The sequence below is a fragment of the Triturus cristatus genome, chromosome 9 (assembly GCF_964204655.1).
Source record: "Triturus cristatus chromosome 9, aTriCri1.1, whole genome shotgun sequence".
Taxonomy (NCBI): Eukaryota; Metazoa; Chordata; class Amphibia; order Caudata; family Salamandridae; genus Triturus; species Triturus cristatus.
In genome coordinates, this window is record NC_140592.1 from 1,085,842,664 (window position 1) to 1,085,861,936 (window position 19,273).

Sequence of the window (19,273 nt, forward strand, 5' to 3'; positions counted from 1 at the left end):
GAGAGTTAGGCCAAATATATGTTTTCCGAAGCATTTCAAGGTAAGACCATTGCACTTATTGAAAGGATCTCAAAGAATTGAGAGGCATGATTGGTGGCCTCCATGAGTCTCTCAGGAAAAAAGCGGCGTACGCTATTTCATGCATATGTTTTCCTACAAAACGTTGGTGACAATGCCTCATGTTCTCTGGGTCTTGTGCAATATAACTCACAAAACTGTCGTGGAAAAAAACACAAAAAACATTGTAAATCTTTGATGGGTTTCAGGTCCTGGACACCACCTTAGTATAATAAAGGCAAATAAAAAATTAGAGGCCAGGCAACTAAACCTTAAACGAGACAAGCATTTATTAATTCTTAAATGTATTATGCATTACATTTGTGCTATAACCCAGAAAACAATGTGCACCTTGTTTTTTCCATTCGAGCATCTGTTACTATCTTCAAGGAAGAAAATCGAGCGTTATACCTGTCACATTTGGCACTTGGTTGATTTATATTGTGTGTTTCCCTTTACAAGCCCCAGCAGCAAAGATGCTAAAACGTTGTGACAATGTAATCTCTTCGGCCTCGGGGGCGTCTTCAAAATGCACACTTAACTAGATAGAAGCGTGCACAAGACACATTTGCTGCACAATAAAAGCATGCAGCTGGCGTAAATATTTTTCATGAGAACGGCGCTCTTGTTAAGTTCACTTTTTGACAGTGAACACGCGTTTTATACAGGGCAATATTTTTCTCTTTATGTTTATTCATAACTCTTTCTACTTTCTGCCTAGCAGCGATCCACTCACTATTCAAAAGAGCAGGGAATCAACTTGTAAATGCAACATGACAAATAGTGCAAGTATTATTTCTATTCAGAAGTATTGTTGTGATTTGTTGGTAATCTATTGTCACTGTCTTTAACACCAATGGCATGTTCTAACGCTTTTGTAGAAGGCTCATTGGGGGACCATCTATATTTCCAACGCCTCCAACGTTTGCTTCTAGGTTTTGCTGGTCGTCCATTCCAAAAGGCACCCCAGCCATGAGCCAGTGATTGTCGAATGGTCAAAGGATGAAAACAGCATGGAATGCAGGATTGAAGGTGTGCTTGCCAGTCAACATCTGTTTGTTCAACGGGCTCCTTTTTGTTGCACTGTGCTGTGGTCTGTTATTGAAGGCTGTGCGGTGCTGGCAGGTCAGATCAGTTGATCAAGAGTAGGATGGTGGAACATTTATGGAAAGAAGGGTGGATGCATCGTTGCGTGATCACAGCTTTTTATGACTCATACTTGTTCATCATGATGCATTTGAAAAGCTTTGGGACTGTCATAGAAAAACATTTGTATCGAGTTCCATGACTTAGAAACCATTTCACCTAACTGTTAAATGGACATTTTCGAGATTTGTTAAGGTGTAAATGCCATTAGTCTTGAAAAAGAGCAAGAGTTCTCTACGTTGATTTTTCTGCTGTGGGGCAGATTTACAAGAAAGTGACGCATCTATAGAGATGCGTCACTTTCCTTGCACCACCTGGAAAAATGCTTGCGCCACCATGGATGCGTCGTATTTACAATACGGCGCACCATGGCGGAAGAATTGACAGATGCATCAGAAATTCTGACGCATCTGCTGGGGCAAAAGTCACGCATTGCTGGAGTGGGGTCGCAAGCACGACGCAACTCCAGCAATGCATTTTGTGGCCTATTCCCACTACACTGCGTCATTTTGAGGGAAAACCTGCCGAAAGCCCAGTTTTTGTATGAAACTATCTATCTATCTATCTATCTATCTATCTATCTATCTATCTATCTATCTATCTATCTATCTATCTATCTATCTATCTATCTATCATTTCGTAGAAAAATAATTTAAAAAGAATTTTATTATTGAGAAAGTATGATTGTTCTTGTAATTGTAGTCCAATTTAGTATGGTTTCACATTTTTAAAACTTTCTTTCTAATTGGATTTTGTTTGTGGTACACTACTGTTTTTCAAGGTCAACATACATTTTAGTAAAGATTTTGTGTACTTTGCAATTTCTATATATGATAAAACAATTATGTTTAGTTTTACATTTTTTTATACTAATCTGTGTATCGTTTTCATTGAGTTCCCTTCATTTTGCCTTTCTTTTAAAATGTTTCCTTCAATTTTCAATGTATTTGTATTTCCTTAAAGTTATCTTCTTTTAACAGTTTTTCCATGAGTTGGTTTCTTCCAATTTGTTTTTCAGTTGTTGTTTTTCCATTAATCCACATATTTCAGTACTCCTGCAGACACATTTGAGAAGACTACAGCTTTTGGACAGACAAAACGATAGGAGATTGTGGGCAAACATTGACACATGGGTGAATGTATAACTGAATTGCTATAGCTCCTCACTCATTAGACAACCTCATATAGGATTTCATTTGCCTCAAAAGTCAAGTATTTGAGATAAGCCTCTTCAGGGTTTTTTTTTACAAAGAAATCCATATGCCATTGACTTTGTATTGGTCATGAGTTTCGTTGTTTTAGTGTAAAGAGGGCCACATGCTCATAACACGCATCAACAATTACACACTTATGTGGTATTTATTTCACCTTTTAAATAACACTATTTTTTATAAACTTGCTAAATATGTTTTCATTTCTGCAGCTTGCTTGTACTATACATAATATGATGACAGCATCAGCTGGTGTTACGGTTGAAGAGACTGGCATTGCAGCACACATGCGTAAAACAGAACCACGTCGTTTGTATCACTTTTAGGTCTGAAAACAGGCAGCTTATCAGTCAGTTTTCCAGAACCTTTATGAATACAACTAAATCAATAAAGCCATAAAAAATGTTACATCATATGTACAGAAATGAACTTTGGGTCAACGCGCTTTAGTGATTGGCATGTTTAAGGTGCCCTTTACTTTTTGGCACACTCCAGAGGATAAGCATTTAATGGGGAAAGTGTCAGGCATTGGGTTCCCAATCTCTTTTTAGAAACTTCTGTCACCATTATAAGTGCCCATTCGTGGGCTGATTGTGGGGGACCACCCCGTGTAATACAGCTAGGGAAACCGTCATGGTCCTCACACATTCAGATTGTCAGCTGACACCCTCTGCACCTCCGTGCTGCGGATCGTCCATGCTGAGAGGGGCGGTCCGGTCTGTGCTGCCGCCGTGCTTGATGAAAGCTCGGCCACTCCACCGGTATAGGGTAAAGACTCCTTTCCTGGAGTGTACAGGGAGGTGCTGTCAGTGCACTAACTTTGGGTACTGGAGTGGGGCCGGCCTTTGGATGGGGCAGCTATCAGTGTGTGGTTCTTGGTGGGGCTGGGGTTTATTCTGAGGCAAGAATCGGTGACAAGGTGGCAGATACAACCAGGTGCCTAGGACTTGACACATCTTTTCCTTATTCTGGATATCTAAACATTCAGGGACCATCCTGCGCTCCCATTGGTGCTAATGGCTGTTCCCATATCCCGGTATCTTACCTGGAAGGCCTAGAGTCGACAATTGCAGCGCTGAGCAGTGTTTGTCAGATTCCAGGTCAGCAGTTTCCTTGCCGAGCCACATGTTTCTATCTTTCCTGTTGATACATATATTGAGGGCTTTGGGATCGGGCTCTTCTTCTGCTGGAAGGGGGTCCATTAGTTTCTTGTCTTTCTTGTCCCCAGGGTGCACCCCTTGCAGATCCTGTGATTCTTATCCCCCCTGGTGTCCTTGTTTTCCAGCTTGTCTGGGCCATCCAGTGGTTGTCGGACCCAGTGCTGATCTGTGCCTTACATCAGTGTGCCTCCTTCATGTCACTCACACCACCCTAACTGTGCATCGACTATGGCTCGTCCAGCCTTCTTTTACCAAACAAGCGGATATTTGCGGCTTAGGGGTATCTTATGCTGGTCTACTTTTCTTCTCCAACAGTACCAGTATATGGTTCTGGAAGGATGGAAAGCATTTTGTCTTTGTAGCTGTTGGGATTGGAAAGGAAGGAGGTGTTCCAATCAATTGCTGCTCTGGGGCCAACGAGAGGTTCCCTTTCAGTTCCTGCTGACCTGCGGCCAGACAGGGGTTTATGGAGGGTGTACTGTCCTGGGCGCTTGTGGTGGAGCAGCCATCGTGAGTGGCTGGGTTGTGCTGGTCATGGGTGAGGACTTGGATGCATCTGGTGTTGCTGAGGTTTTTACTGCCGTAACCAGTGGTGTGTCTTCCTCCTTCTGTGCTCTCCTGGCTCTGCCTCACACAGATTCTTTAGTAGGGACAAATGAGAGGTGGCCCAGCTTCAACTATTTATTTGATCTGAATCTCTACTGAGAGAGTGCGCTGTATGTCTGCCTGACGATGTACATTGGTGCCCCTCATGCTTGTTGACTGTAGCAAAGATTGCCCTTTTTTCTATGATTAACAACAATTGCATTAATACTCCAAAGGTGCCTAACAAAATGAATGTGTCCGTCAGTAACACAACGGGTGCTAAGGTAAAGGGCTCGGATACCTTCGGGTCGAGTTTGTGCTATATAAAACTCCAAGAAGGGAAAACAGGATGGTTGCATAACCTCTGCACTGGGCCCACTCCCAGACTGCCATACATGTCATTATTCACATACATTTTCCAATAAAGTTTGCCAACACTTGTGTGCCTTGTTTCTTGTGGTATATTTTGGCTGCAGTTTATTTTGCATAACATGTACGCATTACTTTTGTGTTACAGTACCGTGGTCATAACCCGCTATGACTAGGCCATGAACCAACATCACAGGATGTCATAAATCATTTTGACAAGCTCATAAATCATAGACATGACAGTTTATTAATCCATCCAATTAGCAGTCCTAAATCATTTTGATATGCCTGTAAATCATGTGACAGATCATAGCTCACAATGGCTGACAGGTGATAAATCATTTCTGACATATCATAATCACGTTCTATTATCTGTCTACCATACTTGTGACACCTCACAGTTTGTTCAGGACATCATACATGCCGTTTTAGGGAGTCATAAAGTTCCCTGTTGGTTTTCATTCTTATTGAATTGGGGGGTCAACACCCCCTGGAGTTAGGCCCAAACTCGCTACATTGTTTGTCCATTTTGTGCCCTGTCATTTGGCGGGTCTGGGCTGCAAGTGCGTCTCTGCTTGCTCCCCCCTTCCAGCCTACTCACCCTGCCGTAAGGCATCCTAAGGTGAGTGGCCTTCCTGCTGCACACCGCCCTGCCGGCTTGCCTCCTTACCAACAAAGGTACCTCTTCTAAGCTGCTTTGCCTGCCGTCCAGCACTGTGACAAAGCTGTTGTTCGGTGTGGGTGGGTAAGTCTTGAACGTTCTTCAACGCACCGCCCTCTAGCTTTCAAAAGGAACCTGTGCTGGTATAGCAGTGCACTTAGAGCCCCACATTGTCCCCTCCTGGCATTTGGTGTCTTCCCCCAATGGTGCGGGAGGGTTCAAAACATCACCTGGCCACCAATTGGCCAGGTCTTTTCAAGCCACCTTTGGCGCACGCTCTTTCCCTGGGAGGGGTATAATCCCCCTCTGTTGTTGGGCGCACTAAAGCAGCCCAAACTGGTTTTCCTGATCCCCAGCAGCGGTTAAGGTGCCAGCCCGTGAGACCCCAGGCCAAGGTGGCCTCTGCTAAATTAACCGCAAACATGAAATCGGCTTATCCCATCCCTCCTTCTGCTGCAACCCTTGATTATCTTGTTGACAAAATTTGCCAGATAGAACACAACCTTTTGATGACTGATGTGTGAACATCTTTCTTGCATGACCCTGGCGAGGTTCACAAACCTGCCAATAGCAAAAAGTTCATTTTTAATACCGCAAACATGGGTTAGCATTAGCGACTGAGGAAAGCATGTTAATGCAGAAGATGTATATTCTGTTACCGATACTAATTCACGGTTTATACCTGCTGACTATGTAAGCGCTGAAAAGTTAGAACATAAACTTACTAAAGCCACCCAGTGCTGCCAAAGCTACAGCTTTTTCAATTGCTATCACTTCTTCATCACAGCAAATACTTTAAAAGAATATTCCTTATCTCGCTGAACTGTTTGCAATATAGAGTCATATAAATAAACGTACCTTGATTGTACATATGTGTAACCAGCAGGGCACCTTAGTTGACAATGCAAGCAGTGGGGCAAATGTGGCCATTCTTTCCATATCTTGCATTTATGAAGAACGTGGGTAAGTTCTAAGGTGAACTGCCTTCTCCTGATGTATTCTTTGGGATTGAAATCGAAGGTGTAAAGCATTGCGCATTGAAACAGTTAGATGTGTCACACCAAAATGAATTGCATTTCGGTAGGTTAGTGTACGCTCGGGAATATGTCCAACATTTCAAAACAGAAGCCTTGCTACGGGTCTCTTGTATGAGGTTGGTACAGTTCAAGTACATTAAAGCCCTAAGGGCCTGCATCTCCGCCGATGCAGCAGCTGGAGATGATGTACTGCTGGCTTCTCTGGAATCATCCTATGACGAAGAAATGAATTACATCAATCAATGCTTTTTAAAACAGTTTTTTACGTAGGAGGAACGTAAAGTGAATTTAAGGTCACAGTGTTCTTGTAGATATGTCCTAAATGTGCAAAAACAACAACAGACAAATACTGTCTCATAATAGAACAGGTCGTAGGTGTAAAACAAAGACCTCCACTGAAGTCTAGACTCTGACAGGCCAATCTGCCCCCCATGATAAGATGTGTTTGGCTTATATACCTGCAGCGAAGCTGACATATTAGGGCGAGGTCATCTTCTTAAGACTGTCTAGGTTTGAGTGGACACTAAAAGCGGTGCCCATAATGTCTCAAGAGTGTACCTCGTTACTTTTTCTGTTAATACATTTTCTATTTCTCTAATTGCACAGAGATCATGTTACATGGATGGATACCTTTCCAAAACTTTCAAAATAAGTAAGACTAAGAGGTCATTGGTTTTGGGAATAGGCGTTGAATCAATTATCAGATTTTTTAAAACTGTAATAACAGATGTTTACAGCCTCAAACAAGGAGCACGTAGGAAGAGAGTCGCATACGTGAGAAAGTTACCACGTAAGTAGTATCTGCAGCCCTTTTGTCGCATCTCTCCAGATTCTAAATGGAAGGCTCATTTTTAAAACAGATTTTTTTATTCTATTGTCACAATTAGTGAGATGTGCTGCAGTGTCAGAGCCCCACGCTCGCAAGGCCACAATGATGGGAGGGAGTCTCACTCGGGGTCTACAAGATAAGGTCCCACACTAACAACTGCAGGATTGCGTTTCCTGTGCTGACTATCATCATTGTAACAACTTTCCTTGAAGGGGCCTGGCGTTTCCTTGGGCATATTTCACGGAAGACTCAGACTCATTGCCTAACATGTGCAGTCCATGCTGAATAATTCTGACCTTTTCAGTTTCCTGTTTACCGGCTAACTCTACTGGAAGGAATCTCTGTTGAAGGTGGAGTCACAGGTTTTGAAGCTCTGACCAGCAGCACAAGGGGTCATGTGTGAGCTTCACAGTGTTTTTGTTGCAATCAAGTGCACCACCCAAGGGGGTAATGTAGGCCCCTGCAGCCTTATTGACATTGGGGCACCAACCTTCAAGGGCTCCACATTTCCGAGTGAGGACAAGAAATTAGCAGGGACCCAGGGGACACTCGCAGGCCCCTGATCACATTCTTCCATTGGCTCCAGCATTTGCAAGGGCTTCAGAGCACATTTAGATGTGAAGAGTTTATTAATTATTTGGAGGATGCAATGTGTCTCTATTGTTGGGTAGGACCCTATGCAATAGTGTCGCTTCGTATCCGCCTGAATCCTTGATCCGATTCCTTGGTAGCCTCCGCTTGGTCATCCTCTGCCCCAGGCCTGGCATTGCCCGGTTTATGCTCCAGTCTCACCACTGCATGTTTCGACAGGAGCTAAAGTAGCACATCAACTGGAGGGCTTCTTTTGCCTGAGTCTTACCTTCATGTTACAGTAATGGTCCGATTTGACCTGTAGTAATTGGCCTACTCCCCTTCCTATAAGTGTCAACAGCACCTCAGTTGTGTCATTCTTTTGACCTTGTGCAACGCTTGGTTGCCTTAAACACAACACAGCGCTGTGCAAATAAAAGACACAGACACTTTGGACAGCAGTTCAATGCCACATGATTAACACGGGTTTCCACGAACCGGCAGATTGGCTACCATCTCTTAATTTGGGTACAATTTGGTGTTGAGTAATGTAGGTTAGGCCTTTATTTGGGACTTTAGAGACACCGCTTTCATTGTCACCCTACTGTTTTACCTAGGCAAGACTTGCTTGAAAGTTTGGGTCACAATTATATTTGAGAGTGGTAGAAGGGGCTCTCCCTCTAAAGAACTTCAGTTTCTTGGTTTGGGCAGTTGAAAACATGTTGCTTGTAATCATGAAGTTGATGACAACATAGAATTTATGGTGCTTTTGGCTTTTATTATGCTAGTCACATGACCCTGACCCAACGGGTGGGTATTTATGCTTTGTGACCAGAAACTTTGAGCTAGCAGATATGAAGGTGAGCTGAGATCTTCCTAAGTGTTTGTGTGGGGAGAAGCGCATGGGAAATTGAAGGCCCAGGCATATAGAAGGATTTTTGACTTTTCCTAGGACAGGCTGTCTAGGGCCCAAGTTCAGGTAATTATGGAGTTTACAGAAGGGCAAATGGACTGGTTGGTTTTGGGCGGCTGAAGGAGGCGGGAGCTGGTCATACAAACACATCCTGGAGGCTCACTCTTCCTGACTACACAGTGTTCACAGCTATTCATCCACTGTGGAGAATCCTGCTTCCGAGTTCACCTCTGGCAGGAGGAGGGTACAGCAGTTACCACAGCAATCGTACTAAATAACAGCAAATAATCCATTCTGTTTATTATGAATCAAGTGTGGATCAGGGAGTATCCAAGGAATTACAGAGCAGGTATTCCTCACACTAATTTGCCCCTCCAATTAATTATGTCACAAGGGTTTTCCATTAAATATATATCTTAGTGCATACCAATTGGAATACAGGGCATATGCATGACTGCCCACGTTACTGGTTGTGCGAGACACCTTACCCTTTCAGGAAAAAGGATCAGTTAAAGTATGCCCAAGGTAAATAAAGATGCCTTTAAACGCTAAATTCGACTTGTCACAATTGCTGTGCTTCAAAGATAGAGGTCAAATGTGAGGCTAGGTCTGCTGACAAATTCCTGCTTAATTTATTTATTTTAACATAGATCGGTAAATAGCATCATGCACATTTTCACTGAGCAGAGGGGCTTTGGTTTCATAAGGCAGGGCCTCATTAATGCAAGTCCCACAAGGTATTTCGATAGGGATGGGGTACACCTGTCGGAAGTTGATATGGACTTGGATCTGCAAGAAGGACTGGTAACTGTAGGTTGCAGAAGATTATGGAGCCTGCCATGGTGGGGCCCCGAATGTGACAGTGGCCAAACCCAAGGCATTGGTGGGGTTACAAGGTAATCCGGAGGCAGTTTGTTACAGAGGAGTACCATCTGAGGGAGCACAGCAGTGGTTCTCGATGCCAAACCCCAGGAGTCTTTATGTCATGACCCTGGGATTTAAGCGGCAACGCTCTGTGAATCCCTCAGGTGCTTGCAAGCTTGAACAACCGAGGGCTTGCCTGGTTGACGTGACCTCTAAAAAGGTGTGAGTGATCATTCTGGACTGGTGGTCATGGATTTAATGTGTTGTGTGATTTATTTAATTCTTTGTGTGCTAAGTAGCAATTTACCATGTTTGCGGAGAAGGTTTGCATATTTTGTCACTATCCAACTGCCCGCAGCGCAAGCAGCTGCCCACAGCGCACACAGTGTGCCCTCCTTAGAGAGCAGTACCTTAGCGCCACACTGCTGGCACTTTCACCCTTCCTTCAGCCGTTCGGACCCCCGTGGCATCCCCTCCCTTCTGGCACTCTCCTGAGTCATCTCCACCACCTGGGGGGCTGGGGCCAGGTACTTATGCCTGCGTGTACACAGGTGCCGCCCTCTTTGTTCCCCCACTGGACAGGCTGTCATCCAACCTATCCCAAACCCATTTTGCTGGCGGCAACATGTTTCTTCTTATGCTGAGCTTGTTAATTGTTTTATTTGTGTTGCAGGTCTAGTTACAGGACAATCTGGAGGCAGTTTGGTACAGAGGGGTACCATCTGAGGAAGCAAAAGCAGGGGTGCTCGATGCCAGACCCTAGGAGTCTTTATGGCAGAACCCTGGGACGTAAATGGCTGTGCAACGTTAGTCCTTCAGGTTGTTGCAAGCCTGAGCAACCGGGGGCTTGCCTGGTTGACGCTCCACCCCTAAAAAGGTGAGAGTAATAATCCTGGACTGGTGGTCAGAGATTTAAGGGAGAAAACTCCCCAAATAAACAATGGTAGCACCGAATTGGTTGTCTACCAGTGCCATTTTGGCTCATCAGGTGGGTGGGCAGCTTAGGTTACTCATTGCTGCCTGTCCTTAGATCGCCCGTAAGTTAATACACCAAATTAGCATATTTCACTTATGTAATAAGCCTGCAGCAAACAGTTTTTCAACCAAACCAGGTGCTGTCTGATTTATTTCATTCCTTGTGTGCTAAGTAGCTATTTACCATGTTTGTGGCGGAAGGTTGCCGAAATCAGCACTGTGATTACTGCAATGACAGACGCTCGCAGCTTCAAACAAGGAGCACGTAAGAACAGTGTCAGCAGAGCGTGGGAAAGTTATCAAGTAAATATTATCTGCAGCCCTTTATTCATATCTCTCCAGATGTCATTTACCTAGATAATTAAATGTTATATTAACTAATGTTTCACGCAATGTAGGGCAGAAGGGAAAGTTGCTGCAATGTGTTGCGTGAAATAGAGAGAGAAGAAATTCCGCATATACCTTAAGATGTGGTGCACTTCTGCTGTCTCCTACTGTTGAGCACAGTGTGATGCTTAGCATCAATGCAGGCGCCCTTTTCCAGGCTACAAGGCTGTCCTCGTTAAGGGCAGGATTGTTTGTGCATGGGAAGGGATGCCTTCATTCACAAAAACATTCCAAAGAGGCATTTTCCTCTGGCAATGCATGATGCAGAATGCATCAAGCATAGAAAGAGGAAATAACAAAGAGGAAAACATTATTTTCTCCTTGTTGCACCATCCTCTGATAGGCATTCTGATTTGACACAATCCCAGGTTTACAATTCTTTGGAAATCTGTAAATGTATCATTTTCATGGGTGTATGCAGAGGAATGCTCATGCTCACTCTTGAAATGCATACCAGCTCGAAATGTATAGCAAAGCAGTGCACGCCGAGGCATTGTGCATTTTTTTTCACGAAGTCATGCACAGCATCACAAATAGCTCCTTGCATGGCTTTGTAAATCTTACTGAAGCATTTGTTGTGGACAACTCGAAGGCTCAATAGAGCTGATTGCAGTACCTGAAATACCAGGTAGTGTCAAAGTCTGTAGGCTGGATTCATATTGTGATTTACAAGCTAGAGCCATTGGCTGGCCCAATGCTCGTCAGTAGCATGGAGTGACCAGGTGCACTGCACAGAGGCAGTGGCTGGGCAGCAGGTTCACAACAGCGCCAACGAGAATGCTGTTAGAACACAGCTGCCGGGCAGACAGTAAAGGAGCCACCGAGCAGGGCAGAGGAGTGCTCATTTCATGAGACGCGTCCTGATGTGGAGGAGTGGAGACGCTGTGTTCCCAACTTCCCAGCTAAAAAAAAAGAAGCCTGGTGCAGTCATTTCTTTATGTATTGCCTTGAGTCTGTTCAGAAAACAATCACTTTTTTTGTACTGTAGCATTGTTTTTATATTCAATTATTTCTGTGATATTCTGCAGATACATGCAAACTCACACAAATATACAAACACCTTCAAGTTGATTTTCATCACCTTTTAAAGAAAGGGGAACCTTATTGACCCTTTTATTGCTAAAAGTATTTTACCTACCTCCTACCTAATGTGTATTTTTATTTACATCTCATTTTCAAAGTAGTAGGATGAAACATTCAAAAAGTCGCTCCCATTATGCAGTTTAATTTTTTAATTTGTAGGAAGGTGTGAAAGTCACTTTAGTATACTTTCAGGTATCATTCCATAACAGGTGTCACAAACTCCTACCCAGGCAGATTACACACAGTCAGATTGATAAATCGATTAAAGTAGCGCTTTAGCATTACCCATTGCTGCTTCTGAAAACATCAAAATTACTTCCGATAATTCAATTTTCTTATTTTGGTATCGCATTGACCGTGACATCTCTATCAGGATTTGTAAATTACCTCTCAGAAGCATCACGGTGGGAGTCAATGATCACGTGCTTATAGCTGACCATATCTTCAGTAAGTTCTTGAGGCCTTGTGGAGCAGAATTGTTTGTCATGTTTAAATGCGTTTTGATGTTTATTTAATTTGTTCTACCTGGTTTAAACATGTTATTATCTGAAGACACAAATAACATCTAAGAAGTCTTTCTCAATTGTTTTTTCATGATGAAGATTCGTCCTCCCACCTCTGATGGTCGTGAGGACAGGGACACTCGTTTCTGAGGTGTGGGTAACCATCTCACAAATGCTACACTTCTGAAACATTTACAGATGAAACTCCGATGATACAGTTCCTTGTTCTGCTTTTCCATTCACCGTGCTCAGAAAACAGACTGGACCATGAGGTACATTAAGCAGACGGCTATAATATGGGGGAAACCTGCATAAAGGAGAAAGAGAGGCAGAGAGAGGGATGGAAACTGACAAGCCCATGAATTAATCCAGCTTGGGTAAGCCCTACCTTTACTTGACTTTCTATTCATGTTATTTAACCACTGCCACAAACAGTGATAGAAGAAGATGCTATCTACAGTCATGAATGCACAATCACAAATCAGTCACCAGACAAGGAAAAAAACTCAATTTATTATAATTAGTGGTCCTTTACATAGGACGCACTGCAGAGGAAAGATATGGTGCCATGTCTACACAAATCTAGAATTGCGATTTCCTAATCATGATTCTTACCAAAATTACAATTCCTGATGTAAGAAAATGTACATCTTTCAAATTGTGATTCCTAGTGTGTCACAAATAGACATACCTCATGAATATTAATGAGGTAGGTCACAGTTTGCGGCCCATCAGAAATGATAGGGATCACAGGGATGGTGACCATGTCTGTAATTGATTTTAAATAAAGCAATCTTTTTTTTAAAGAAAAATGTTTGAAAAAATAAAATGAAACGTTGAAGTCTCATTTTTTAAGATTAGGCAGTGGTCCATGGGATTTTATTTTCCATTCTTGAAGGGGAAGGGGGCCCTCTTCTCATTTGTGAATGGGTTACAACCTCCTTCAAGGAGTCTGTAAAGTATTAATGTTTTGCAACCGGAACTCGGTCACGCAACATTTATACATTCCTTTTAGATTCAATGTTTGGAAGGGATGCACAAAACACGCCCCTTGCAAATACTGTATCGCAAACACAAATTGGGATGAGGTAATGTGTTACTGAATCGCAATTTGTGCTTTGAACATATTTAAAAGCATTTTTCAGAATTGCTTTGTATTCATTTGGTCCTTAGTTCCAGACAGTTGTTTTTTTACATGTCCAGATTTCATGGCTGCACCTCTAATTGGTACAGGGTACTGAGCAAGAAGGGTGAGGTGGTCAGAACATTATTTCTCATAAAAATCTTTCATAATTGACAGATTTATTCACCTTTCTTTCCACAGAAACACAAAACAATCCTAATTTCGTTTGAAAGGTACATCAGGTTATATTCTTCCTGGTAACACTTTAAAACTTTTAAAAGTTTTAATTTAAAAAAAATAGAAGACACATGTTTAATAATACAATAAAATTAACTTTATTTGAAGGTGTATTTTCCACTGAACTACGTTTGCATATGTCTGCAATTTTACTTAGTGCAAATGTTGTTCACAATGTTGAAGGCCGATTTTGGATTGTGCATTTCTTAACACACAATGGAAATATAGCCTTTTCCTTCCAGCAGAGCTCTATTTTACCTGCTTCAAGTTCACTGAGAAAAACAATTTAGGTCAATTCAAAGAAATCAACAGAACACTTAGGCCCTCGCCTAGGGGGAGGGCCAGGTGGTAAGGAGGCCCTGATAGGAGCCCCAAAGTCACTTTCCAATGGCCAATCCATGTCAGAAAGGCCAACATGGGTTGACTGTCAGAAACCGACATCTTAATCATGACGGCAGCGCCGAGCCTGGCTCCGCCATCATTGAAGGGATTAATATTCCGCTCCTTTTCCAACAGGCTGCTTCTTCATTATCACACATTACTTGCCTGGTAATTGACAAACTGCAAACTACAAAGGGGCCCAGAAATTCTATTTCTTTCTTTTCATTCCACCTCCTTCATAACCCTCGGGACAATGATCTGCAAGAATATTTCTTGGCTTAGTAAGTGGCAAGCCGGCAGGAGCAGCTACTTCTCTGGCTACCACTAATTGACATCCATGGGCTCTAACTTCAGACTTCTGCCCTGGAGGCAACCTTTATCGAAAAGGTTACCATTAATTGAATCTAAAAGATACATTGTCTTTCAATTAGAGAAATCATTGCTAATGAATCTAATGAGAAACTAGAATTGCCTCCAAAGTAAAAATGGATGATGCCCATGGGGGTTTCAATAGTTTTCTATTCGGTACCTACAGCGCTACAGAAATGTTACTTGCAGTAATAGGTCCCAGGATGGCATGATATGATTGCATCACAGTTTAAGACATTTTTAGAAATTAGAATATGTGCCATTTGCTTGCATGTAGTTGATATTAGAGAGAAACTCATTTAAGAAACCAGTTCTTAGAGACTTTCTCTATGAAACTGTGTCTATTTCGAATGTCCATCACGCGGGAAAAAAGTTATGCAGTGTGCTTTTCCAGGTTTATTTTTCTTCTCTTCTTTTTACATTTAGCTCCTTTTTGATGGTAAAGCTTTTTTATTAGATATTGTCTAGAACCATTTTGCCTTTGTATAAGATTAGATGTTGACTGAAATCAAATGTATTATTCTTTCTGAAGTAAACTGTGGCCAAACGAGGCATTTCTACGTTCTTGTATAATGAAAGCCCTTTCCTTAAAGTATAGTATTATATTATATTTATATGTAAACATAAGGCATGCAGTGCTTGGTGTGTTTTATGACTATTAATTTTCCTATTACCTTAAAGGCTTGAATTACCTAATACAGACATATACAAGTGTATATTTTGTAAAACTAAATGACATCCTTCTGTTTTTGAGATGTATTTTTTTTCATGTGTAAATCAAAACCATGTCCTGACAACTTGAGCCTGTGCATGAACAAATAAAAGTGTAAATTGTAATATAGCAAGTTTCTAAAAGTTATGGATTACTTTTGTGTGTGATATACGTTTTTTATTTTGTATTTTCTTCTGCTGTCTTAGAAACCCTCCACAATTGAATGACTCTCACAAGTTTACCTTCTTACAAAACATGGCACTTATGTCTGACAAAAACAACTTTAACTAGTACAAATCAAGGACAGTGGCTATAATCCTCTTCAGATCATTGGAACGAGGTCGCTTCCAAACTCTGAACAATTGAGCTGACAAATCCATCTGACCTATAGCTGGTAAAACCAAAACGAATTTAGATAAAGCTATGATTAAGTCATTAGACATACACCTGCTTACACCTTTCATTATTTTTGACCACATAAAGCCTTGAACCTGCTATAGAAAAATATCTACTCTTGTTAGCTATAAATATGACAAGTGTTGCATGACAACCACTTCATAAAGTTTTCAAACTCTTTCTGTTTTAGTAAATCAGCCAAACAAACTTTGCCCACATGAATGAAAATGTCTCAAACATTGTAAAAGATACCCAATCTAGTTTCCATCTCATTCTTCCACAACCCTGTGATTAGTAAGGCTAAATTATCATACACCTCCCAGTAATGATATTTTAAGTCACACTTTGCTGGATAACGCGCCCAAACATAAGACAACAGATATATTCTATTTTCTGTACTGGAGCTAAGACATAAGAGATACTCACCCTCTCACAACCACTTCCATAGACTCTGTGCTTAACTCTTAACAGCTTGCTGTACTGCTATGTACAATATGCTTTACTGCAACCGGAACAACATAAATAACCCTGTTATTTATTCTCCCTAACCAAACTAGGACAGTTACACTTGAAGTCTCTCCCAATGCACCTATGACAATTATCTACTCCACCATAATTGAACCATTGTTTACAAATCCACTCCATTTATCTAGTCAGGAACACCAGCCTATTAACATAGAACCTACATCAGCTAATTGTAACTTTATTTTTGTTGAACTGACACTTACAACTCATTTCTCTACCACAACCATGAAGACAGAGTCTACTCTCTCCTCCAACACCATCCATGTTTTCCAATACTACCATCATATACAAGAAACTCATGGTCCAGATGCAATCATATGTAGAAAGTTAACCAACTGGCAAAGAAATACTTAGAGCTGGGATCACCACCTTTCTTTACCCCGCATATTTTACCAATGACACACCCAACAATTTTTCACACATATAACACCGAATTGCAGGAAATTGCCAATAAGATTGGTTCTTTCTAAATGAAAATCATGACCAAAAATAAATCCTCCTAATGTGTTTCTCTGAGAAAACATCGATTAAATCTCATTCCATGACAGGCAATACTTATGTCAACTGTAGCATGACATCCAACCTTGAGAAGAATCTACACAGTTTCCATTGTTAAAGCCATAGCCTCCTGGGGGCGTGGCTTTGGAGCCGTTGGTGATGGCCGCTGATTTCGGGAGCTCCGCGGCGACGTAGACAGTGGAGAGCTTCCAGGCTTCTTTTCTTCTGTTTTGGGTCGCAACATCGACATGTCCTTAGTCGGAATACCTCAGCTATCGGTGTGAGGAATAACGGAGAGTTTCCATGCCGTTAAGGTGATTTTATTTCCAGAAATGCAGTCAGTCAGAACAACGGCCGCCATTTTGTTTTTTGTGACGATAGTTTACTGATGCGTTCGTCACCCTTTTTATCAGTACCATTCACTACGAGACTGATATTATAATATATGCACAAAGGTTTTTTCTTCATGTATGGTGTAGCTTCCGGGTTTTCTTTGTGACAAATTATTGGAGTACCTCCCGCAGAATCTTTTTTCTTCAGTTTTTCGTTCTCCTTTCATCAACGCTCTGTGGCAGACTTTTTCCAATTTTGACAGATATTGTTGTCTGAATCATCTCTACCTGGGACCGTCTCTTCCGTCATCAAAAGAAACTTTGTCTTCTGTTTCTACATGGCAATGCCGCGCGGTGCTCGCAGTGGCGCCCGCGCTGGGGCTCACCAAGTTATCTCCTCGCCACTGGCTGACAACAATCCTTTTAATGTCCTACGGGACACTATGGATGAAGCTTCTCCAGAGTCCTCCGATCATAAATCCTCCTCTTCGGCGGATACTCGCCCCAAACAACTCTCCAAATTACCTACAGCTCCGCCCTCTGGCAAACGGGCAAAAATTAACCCCCCTTCTCCTACTAATCCATCCTCCTCAGTCTCTATGGAGCTTCTCCTTGAGGAAATTCGTGCTTTGAAGCCGTATATGGAAGAAACTAATTCGCGCCTACAAAGCCTTGAAGACAACTGGTCTCACACCGTCCAGAGAGTTGTGGTCCTTGAACAAAGAGTTGACGCGTCCGAAGATACCCTACAGCAAGTACCCCTATTACATACAGAAGTTGATCGACTCAAACAACAAGTCGAACAATTGGAAAACCGCAACAGGCGCAACAACTTACGTATTTATGGTTTAGCTGAAGGCCTTGAAGGTTCCAATCCAATTTCATTTTTTCAGTCATTCTTACCGTCTCTTCTTGATCTTCCTGAATCTCCTCCTTTGAACATTCAACGCGCTCACCGTTTGGGCCGGTTGTCTGCTTCTTCCTCCTCCTCAGCGAGACCTCGAGGTACTATTCTATATTTTTTGGAATATACGGACCTCCTCAAAGTACTCCAAGCTGCCAAACAAAAAGGAAAGATCTCTTGGCAAGGCTCCAATCTATTTTTTACTCAAGACTATGCCAAAGTGACTGCAGATCGTCGGAAAAGATTCCTGGAAATGAGACCTGCTCTTCGAAGTCTTAATGCGAGATATGGCCTTTTTCATCCATGCCTTTTTAAAGTGACATATAATAACAAGACTGTCTCTTATGAAGATCCAGCTGTTCTCCAACAATTTTTGAATAACTGTCGTCATGAGTCTATGGATGTCTCCAGATTATAATTATTTTTCTTCCCTCATGTAGAATGTTAGCTGTTTTACTGTATATGGTTTATTGTTCCACTTCGTTAACATCTGTATTTGGTCTTTTTTCCCCTTAGTTTTGGATACTTGGGCCCCTGTTTGTTATCCTCTTCAATTTTCCTGGATGCCGCCCTCCCTGCCGTCGTTGCCCTGTGGTTTCCCGTTCGGCGTTTCATTTCCCTGATGTGGTTCCAACACCCTCATCCTTTCTTGTTCTCCTGTGGTATGTCTTTTGCCATTGTGTTCTTATGTTTATGGAATTGGTTTTGTATGCTTTCTCGCTTTCTTCTCCTTATTCTATTCTCCTCTCTTACTCCTTCTTTCTTTTCTCAGTATCATTGTTTCATTCTTCCTTCTTTTACTCTTACCTATTGCTTTTTTCTTTCTTCTTCTCTCTTTCTCGGGGTTCAGTTTCTTCAATCTATCTTTTATCTTTTTTCCTTATTTGTTCATACCTCTTTCATTCTCGTTTCATCTCGGTATTCTTTGATTTTCTTCCCTTTTCAATATAATGTGTTTTATGGTAGTTCCTTGGTCGTTTTTATTATATTATGTATCTACTTTTCTTTCTTGTGTTTGATACTGTCTCTTCTCCCTGCAATGCTTTGTCTTTCCTTTCTTTACTATTGTAAGGTTACTATCCAATTTTTCCCTATTTATGCTTTTCTGTTTTCCTTTTATTTACATTTTTCTCCTTCTATGTGAATGACTTTGAATATTTTATCCTGGAATGTTAAAGGTCTTGGGTCACCTATTAAACGCCAAAGAGTTTTATCTCATGTAGCAAATTTAAAAGGGGATATTGTTTTACTACAAGAAATTCATGTTAAAGATACTGAAATTCCTAAATTGCGTCGCAATTGGGTTGGTCATGTGTTTGCCTCTCCTGGTTCTGGGAAGCGCAATGGTGTTGCCATTCTATGCCATAAGAAGTTAGATGTTCAGCTTGTCAATCAAGATAACGATACAGATGGTAGGTGGGTAGCAGTTTCTTTGCTGATTAATAA